This window comes from Lutra lutra, chromosome X, assembly GCF_902655055.1.
Source record: "Lutra lutra chromosome X, mLutLut1.2, whole genome shotgun sequence".
NCBI classification, from domain to species: Eukaryota; Metazoa; Chordata; class Mammalia; order Carnivora; family Mustelidae; genus Lutra; species Lutra lutra.
Window position 1 is genome coordinate 49,228,423 of NC_062296.1, and position 7,391 is coordinate 49,235,813.

Here is a 7,391-nt window from a genome sequence, read left to right on the forward strand (position 1 = left end):
AAATCTTCAGGAAAATACTTTCAGAAATGGCGATTTTAATTACTGTACATTTCACATTATTTATAAGAGATTGCTTTATGAGTGATTCAAAACTATATTTTATATACATTTAAATTTTAATGGCTTTTAATCAGATATGAAGTCTTAATTGGAAAATGAAATCATACTATCAGCAATACACAGTTTTGCTGAAAAGTCTAAGAAGGAAAAATCTCCAGTTTCTTTTTTTTTTAAATTTTATTTATTTATTTGACAGAGAGATAGAGAGAGCACAAGCAGGCAGAGCAGCAGGCAGAGGGAGAGGGAGAAGCAGGCTCTCCACTGACCAGGGAGCCCGATGTGGGACTTGATCCCAGGACCCTGGGATCATGACCCAAGCAGAAAGCAGCCCCTTAACCGCCTGAGCCACCCAGGCGTCCCTCCAGTTTCATAAATAACATTAGATTTCTAACCATTTAGATTTCTAAAATAAAGTGTTGGTACACCAGTAATCACAGATTTAATACTTTTTCAATCCTGTAAATTTTTTTTTAATGTGCATCCCTTTTTTTTTTTTTTTAGGCTTTAAGTGACCTCCACACCCAGTGTGGGATTTGAACCCACAACCCTGAGATCAAGAGTCGCACCCTCCACCGACTGAGCCAGCCAGGCAACCCTATAAACATCCCTTTTATTAATCAGTCATGACATGCCAAAATGTGTAGTTGCTGAAGTGTTACAAATTTTACATGTAGCGGTGATGAAAAGTTCTTACAGAATTTTGTAATAAATACACATATTGGGTTAAAGAAATTTTAGAATCATGATGGAGTGTCATGAAAGTAATATTTTCATTCCAGACTGCTATAGTTTATACTTTTTATGTATGTCTCAAGTCAGATATCTACCATTTGTACTTAGAACCCCACAGAATGAGTAATCCCAAATCCATTGATTGTAATTTGTGGTTTGGTTTGTAAACAAATAAGGGGTGCCTGAGTGGCTCAGTGGGTTAAAGCCTCTGCCTTTGGCTCGGGTCATGATCCCAGGGTCCTGGGATCGAGCCCCGCATCGGGCTCTCTGCTCAGCGAGGAGCCTTCTTCCCTCTCTCTCTCTGCCTGCCTCTCTGCCTGCTTGTGATCTCTGTCTGTCAAATAAATAAATAAAATCTTAAAAAAAACAAAAAAAAAAAAACAAAAAAAAAGTAATTTCTTGTACGTTTCTGGAAGTAATTGGTGTAAGAATTTATGTATCTGCTTCTAGATACAGTATATAAATAAAAATTTCATTCAAAACACGCATTTATGTTTTCACAATTTTTTTCTTATTTTTAAAATATTTCATTTATGTATTTGTCAGAGAGAAAGAGAGCGAGCACAAGCAGGGGGAGTGGCAGGCAGAGGGAGAAGCAGGCTTCACACCAAACAGGTAGCCTGCTGTGGGACTCGATTCCAGGACCCTGGGATCATGACCTGAGCCAACGGTAGATGTTCAACCTACTGAGCCACCCAGGCGCCCCTTTTTTTCACAATTTTCATGAGTCAGGAATGGGGAATAGTCTCAAGTTGACTGAGTCCTCTGCTCAGGGTCTCAGAGGCTGAAATGAAGATGTCAGTCAGGCTTCAAACTCATTGAGGTGTGTAGGGTTCTCTTCCAAACTCGTGATTGTGGCATGATTTAGTTTCTATAGTCACAGGACTGAGGTTCCCATATCCTTGATGGCAGTCAGCTGAAGGGCACTCTCAGCTCTTGGAGACATCCCACATTCCTTGCCATGTGGCTCCCTCCATCCTCAAAGTCAGCAGTGCTAGCCTCCCTTGTATCAAATTCCTCTCACGCTTTGAATCTCAAAGGGCCCAGTCCCTCTCACTTCTTAAAAATTTTGATTTAAAAAAATACTTAATCTAAAAATTAACATCTTAACCATTTCCTTTTTTTTTTAAAGATTTTATTTATTTATTTATTTGACAGAGAGAGATCACAAGTAGGCAGAGAGGCAGGCAGAGAGAGAGGAAGGGAAGCAGGCTCCCTGCTGAGCAGAGAGCCCGATGCAGGACTCGATCCCAGGACCCTGAGATCACGACCTGAGCCAAAGGCAGGGGCTTAACCCACTGAGCCACCCAGGCGCCCCAACCATTTTCTTTTCTTTTTTTAAAAAAGATTTTATTTATTTATTTGACAGAGATCACAAGTAGGCAGAGAGGCAGGCAGAGAGAGAGAGAGGAAGGGAAGCAGGCTCCCTGCTGAGCAGAGAGCCCAATGTGATGCAGGGCCTGATCCCAGGACCCTGGGATCATGACCTGAGCCAAAGGCAGAGGCTTTAACCCACTGAGCCACCCAGGTACCCCAACCATTTTCTTTTTATAGATTTTATTTATTTATTTGACAGAGAAAGAGAGAGCACAAGCAGGGGGAGCAGCAGGCAGGCGGAGAGGGAGAAGCAGGCTCCCCATGAGCAGGGAGCCCAACATGGGCCTCGATCCCAGGACCTCTCGATCCCAGGACCCTGCAATCATGATGTGAGCTGAAGGCAGATGCTTAACCGACAGAGCCACCCAGGCACCCCATCTTAAAACCATTTTAAGTGTGTAATTCAGTCGTGTTAAATATATTCACATTGTTGTGCAGCAGATCTCCAGAACTTTTTCATCTTGAAACACTGAAACACTATATTCACTGAACAACAGCTCTCTATCTCCTCCCTTCCCCAGTCCCTGCTAACCACCATTCTACTTTCTGTTTCTATGAATTTGCTGCTTTAGATACCTCGTACCAGTGGAATTATATACCATATGTGTCCTCCTATGACTGAAGAGCCCAATCTTTTTTTTTTTTTTTAAGATTTATTTTTAAGCAATCTCTGCACCCAATGTGTGGCTCAAACTCACAACCCGAGATCAGAAGTCGCAAGCTCTAGCGACTGAGCCAGCTAGGTGCCCCAGCCCAGTCCTTTAAAAGCTTGCCTGATTAGGTCAGCTTACTTAGGATAATTCCCATTTCTTGAAGTTAGCCGATTTGGGGTCTTAATTACATCTGTACAATCCCTTCACAGTAGCACCTTGATTTTATTTTTTTAAGATTTGATTTATGTATTTGACAGAGAGATAAAGAGAGCAGCAGGCAGAGGGAAAAGCAGGCTCCCCGTGGAACTCGATCCCAGGACTCTGGGATCATGACCTGAGCCAAAGGCAGACACTTAACCAACTGAGCCACCCAGACACCCCCCTCCCTGCCTCAAGATTGGTTTTTGACGAAATAACAGGGAGGAGGTGTACATTCCCCAGGGGGCCAAGATTGGGGGCCATGAAAGAATTCCGCCTACCACACATGGCAGAGTGACCCTGAAGAAGGAGGGAGGGCTGCCTGGTGCATGTCAGACATCCTGGTTCAATTTTCCTGTACCGCATTTGCCCCTTCCGTTTGCCACATGTATGCAGTAGGGTCATAGAGCAATGGGAAAGAATGAAACAGCCCAATCCCATAATGTTCAAGATACCACATTCTTGTCTCGGATTACTTGAAGGATTTGGCAGAGAGAAGCAAAAGCAAGTAAGGAAAAAGCAGTCAGCTGAGACCAAAAGCCTTTGATAATTATATCCCTTGCCCTCTAAGGCAAGCGGAATCAGCCCCATTCTCAAAGGTCCTGACAGCTGCCCTGGGGTGGGGAGCTGGGCCACGAAAGCCGAAACGGAGAGGATGAAGCTACCAGGCTTCATACTGCACACTGAAAGGAACACGTGTGATATCAAAATAGCTCTGGAATTCCTCTCCCCCGCCCACTGCCACTCCCCCTGGGTCCTGGCTTAGGCAACTACAGCAGCCCACTCACTGGTCTCTAGCCCTACTTGACTCTAAGGTTCCACGCTTCACCTGAGACAATCTAAAATACCAATCAGAGGGGCGCCCAGTGGCTCAGTCCGTGAAGCCTCTGACTCTTGATTTCTTGCTCTTGTCACCATCTCAGGGTTGTGGGATGGAGTCCTGTGCTCAGCGGGGAGTCTGCTTAAGACCTCTCTCCCTTGCCCTCTGCCCCTCCCCATCACTCACAGTCTTGCTCCGCTCTCTCTCTCTCTCTCAAAAAAAAAAAAAAAAAGGCTTTAAAAATAAATAAAATAAAATAAATGCAAATCAGAATTGAGTCAATACTCTGCTGCAAAGTCCTCCGGGGCTGTCCATCCCGAGTCAGCTCCTCCCGCTGATCCAGCCGCATCTCCTGCCATTTCCCTGTGCTCACACTCATGCTGGTTTTGGCTGCCTGAAGACATCAGGCTGTACCACACTTCCAACCATGCTTTTTCCCAATCTTCTCCCTCTATCAGGAATGGCCATCCCCTCCATCCCAGTCTACCTAGACAATCCTTTTTTTTTTTTTTAAAGATTTTATTTGTTTATTTGAGAGAGAGACAGTGAGAGAGAGCATGAGCTAGGAGAAGGTCAGAGGGAGAAGCAGACTCCCCATGGAGCTGGGAGCCTGATGTGGGACTCGATCCCGGGACCCCGGGATCATAACCTGAGCCGAAAGCAGTCGTCCAACCAACTGAGCCACCCAGGCGTCCCTCCCCCCTTTTTTTTTTTAAAGATTTTATTTTATTTTATTTTTTATTTTTTTATTTTTATTTTTTTTTTAAAGATTTTATTTATTTATTTGACAGAGAGAAATCACAAGTAGGCAGAGAGGCAGGCAGAGAGAGAGGAGGAAGCAGGCTCCCTGCTGAGCAGAAAGCCCGATGTGGGGCTCGAACCCAGGACCTGGGATCATGACCTGAGCCGAAGGCAGCGGCTTAACCCACTGAGCCACCCAGGCGCCCCATATTTTATTTTATTTTTTATTTGAGAGAGAGAGAGCACAAGCAGTGGGAGCAGCAGAGGGAGGGAAAAACAGGCTCCCCGCTGAGCAGGGAGCCCCCTCTTGGGGCTCGATCCCTAGGATCACAACCTGAGCCAAAGGCAGACATTTAACCCACTGAGCCACCCCGCAACCCCTTCTCAACCTTTCTTAACCCCGTGCTTGATCACCTGAACTATATATACTCTAACCACCACTCTCAATCCCCTTCGCGTTCCCGTCTGCTGAACCAGCCCTACAAACCTCTCACCTTGGGTCAGTACTGAAAACCACCCTCTCCCCTCCTTTATCCACGTGTTTTCACCCTGCTGCAGAAAATCCACAAAACCATACAAACTGGGCCACTGTAAATCCCTGGTCTTCCGCCTCAGCTGAATCTCTCTACAAACAACACTGCATTCACACCCATCCTGATCTCCACCGCACTTTCTGTTCCAGGCCCACCCATCCCCCCTGTGCCCTAAGTGCCATATTTTTTCAATCTCCTTCAGAATCCTCCTCCATCAAGTATCCCTTCTTTTTCTGATTTCAATCAGTGGTGCCTTATCCTCAGCCTTAAACATGTGTTTAAACTCTCATTAAAAGCAAAACAAAACAGGGGCACCTGGGTAATTAAGTTTAAATTTAAAAAGTAAAATGTATTTGTTTATTTTTAAAGATTTTATTTATTTCAGAGAGAGAATGAGAGAGAGAGAGAAAGAGCACGAAAGGGGGGAGGGTCAGAGGGAGAAGCAGACTCCCCACGCTGAGCAGGGAGCCCGACACAGGACTGGATCCTGAGACTCCAAGATCATGACCTGAGCTAAAGGCAGAGTCGCTCAACCAACTGAGCCACCCAGGTGCCCTAAAAAAATAAAATTTAATCAGAGAGGGAGACAAACCATGAGAGACTCTGGACTCAGAGAAAGAAACTGAGGGTTATAGAAGGGGGCGTGGGAGATGGGGTAACCGGATGATGGATATTAAGGAGGGCACAGGATGTGATGAACACTGGGTGTTATATGCAACTAATGAATGGTTGAACACTACAACAAAAACTTGTACTATGTTGGCTAACTGAACATAATGAAAAAAAATTAAAAACAACCATATATATATATGTATGTGCCTGGGTGGCTCAGTCTGAGCCTTTGCCTCAGGTCATGATCCAGGGGTCCTGGGATCAAGCCCCTCATTGGGCTCCCTGCTCAGCAGGAAGCCTGCTTCTCTCTCTCACACTCCCCCTGCTTGTGCTCCTTCTTTCGCTGTGTCTCTCTCCATCAAATAAATAAATAAAATCTTTAAAATATATATATATTATATATAATACATATATACATATATATATGAAACAGACATCCTGCTCCTTTCCGAGAGAAAACTTTTACTTCTAGGAGGTTGGAAGTAAAGGATCTTGGTTCTGACAGGAACTGTTCTGTAATGTTAATGTCTTTCCAAAGGCCAGCTAAGCCCTGTTATCTCCAGTTTTTACAGCCTAGAGCTGTCTCTGAGTTCTAGGCTTCATCCCTTTTGAAGTGTTAATACTTAGGGAAATAATGCTCATCTTCCTGACACCTTGGGAGCTTCTCCAGGGGACTTAATCCTGGCTGGGACCCTTTGACTCTTAGGGAGATAAGAGAAGTTTTATTATCCACTCGGATCAGAGCAGTTAGCTAGACAAATGGCTAGAGAGAGCCTCCTGGTACGTGAAAATGAAATGTATCTAGGGGAAGCGAGAGCAAATATTTTCGATCTGTATTATTATTATTTTTTCAAGATTTTATTTATTTATTTGACAGAGAGAGAGGCAGTGAGAGAGGGACCCAAGTAGAGGGAGTGGGAGAGGGAGAAGCAGGTTCCCCGCCGAGCAGGGAGCCCTATGTGGGGCTGGATCCCAGGATCATGACCTGAGCCAAAGGCAGATGCTTAAAGAATGAGCCACCCAGGCGCCCCTGATCTGTATTATTGTATACATCCTGGGGGCTAGGGTTTTTTACAGGGTCACTGAGAAACCTGGGGAAGTTTTATTTCCCACACCAGGACTCTCTCTTACATCTTCTCATGTCACTCTGCAGGCTCTCTGGACCATCCCACTCAGTCCTGTTTTAGCGGCTACCTGTGTGTTAAGAACCTCAAATATTGGGGCGCCTGGGTGGTAAAGCCTCTGCCTTCGGCTCAGGTCATGATCCCGGGGTCCTGGGATCGAGCCCCGCATTGGGCTCTCTGCTCAGCAGGGAGCCTGCTTCCTCCTCTCTCTCTGCCTGCCTCTCTGCCTACTTGTGATCTTTCTGCCAAATAAATAAACATTAAAAAAAAAACCCTCAAATATCTCACCCCCCGCTAGACATCTGTATCTGCGTGTTCCACAAACACCTCACAGTCCCTATGTTCACAATGGAACTCGTCCTCCTTTTTTAAAAAAAAGATTTTATTTATTTACTTATTTGACAGGGAGAGACCGAGAGAGGGAACACGAGCAGGGGGAGTGGGAGAGGGAGAAGCAGGCTTCCCGCTGAGCAGGGAGCCTGACAATGCGGGGATCCATCCCAGGACCTCGGGATCATGACCTGAGCCAAGGCAGATGCTT